This window comes from Palaemon carinicauda, chromosome 32, assembly GCF_036898095.1.
Source record: "Palaemon carinicauda isolate YSFRI2023 chromosome 32, ASM3689809v2, whole genome shotgun sequence".
Taxonomy (NCBI): Eukaryota; Metazoa; Arthropoda; class Malacostraca; order Decapoda; family Palaemonidae; genus Palaemon; species Palaemon carinicauda.
The window spans coordinates 84,937,091-84,938,799 of NC_090756.1; positions in this window are offsets into that span (position 1 = coordinate 84,937,091).

The following is a 1,709-nucleotide window of genomic DNA, read 5'->3' on the forward strand; positions in this document are numbered from 1 at the left end:
CCCACGAGGATCTTGACAGAATTACTAAAATTATGGTGAATAAAAGCTTCACGGATAAGTACATTAATCGGCAGATCAAGAAAGAAATCGAAAAATGGTACCAGAATGAAGACCCTGATATTACCAACACGCCAGCCAAAATAAATCTATACTATAAAAGCCTTATGAGCTCCAACTACAAAGAAGAAGAGAAGTCTATGAAATATATAATAAAAAACAACGTTTTTGCCCTGTCAGAGGAAACCAAAATTAACCTCATAATTTATTACCAATCGGCAAAAACACGAAACCTGATAATGAAAAACAACCCTGCCCCTGCCATGCAAGATGACTTAAAGAAGACCAACGTAGTGTACCGATGTAAATGCCCTGTCCAAGAATTTCCTGGCACCTACATCGGGATGATGACGATGCGTCTATCTAAGAGATTATCTTTCCAAGTGCAACAGGGTGCAATAAAAATGTTTTGCATCCTAAAACATAATTTCTTGATAACAAGGGAGCATATAATGAAAAATGTAACCATGACAGCAGACGTTTCAGGATAATGGAAGCTCTATTCATTCAACAAGAGAGACCTGACCTCTACACCACGCAAGAAAGGACATTATTGCCAGCATGTATAAGGTCCACCACCAACAATAGTCCAGGCAATAACAACAATAACAGAACTGATACAGCCGAAGATCAATACATGGATTATCTACAGACAGAACCAGAGCCATTAATCCCACCAAACATGCTGGCTAGCCAGAGGCCACTACCTCCCAGGATTAATGGTCTCTGCCCTCAGGCATTACTTGACCAATAAGGATGGAATGTCAAAGCAGGACTCCATATATAAGCTCTCACAATAACACATGCGTTACAGTTCGCTCTTAATATAATGAGCAGAAAACCTTCTCACTGCTCAAAACTGGTTGAGTTGAAGGATGTGCTATACTTAACTCCACGTAATTTATAATTTTTTGTACATAAGTGATCATTACTTTGTGCATACTAACATTGTGATAATGTTTCACACTTTGTACGTATTATCTGTATTTTTGTAGTGTGTTGTAATATATTAAAGATGAATTGTGAATCATATGGTCTTCAACACCTTCCTAACGATAATATGTCCCTTTCCCAGTTACTGGCGGATTGTGGCAATGAAGAGAAAAAGATAATAAGAACAATAGAAAAAGTTAATTACAAAATTAATGCCACTGAGGCAACAATTACTTTCAATAAAACCTATTATTATTATTATTATTATTATTATTATTATTATTATTATTATTTTACAGTAGATTCAATCAAAGTCAACTTATGAAAAAGTGAAAGCTTGGTCCGTAGACTTGAGGAAGAGGTTAACAACCTTGACTGGCGGAGGTCTGGAATCTCCTTTTGCTCTTTCAACTGTTTTTGTTTCAGGATTAACGATACCAAACGACTTTACCAGGATTTTCCATTTACAAAAGCAAGCCATAAATATCAATTTGGTGAATTTAAGGCTTTTATCAGATGAATTTCTGGGATTTTTCACCTAATTCAAATGTAATTAGAATGATTACCTCTTTCTTTTAGATGGAGTTGTATATGTGAAACTAGAAATTTTTTGTTTTTTAATTTTTCGAATGTACTGGTGTTACTCAGAAGTAGAATTGAAATAATGAAAGATTTGTAAATAGAAATCTCACTATCATTTGTTTATTGATTTAAAAAAA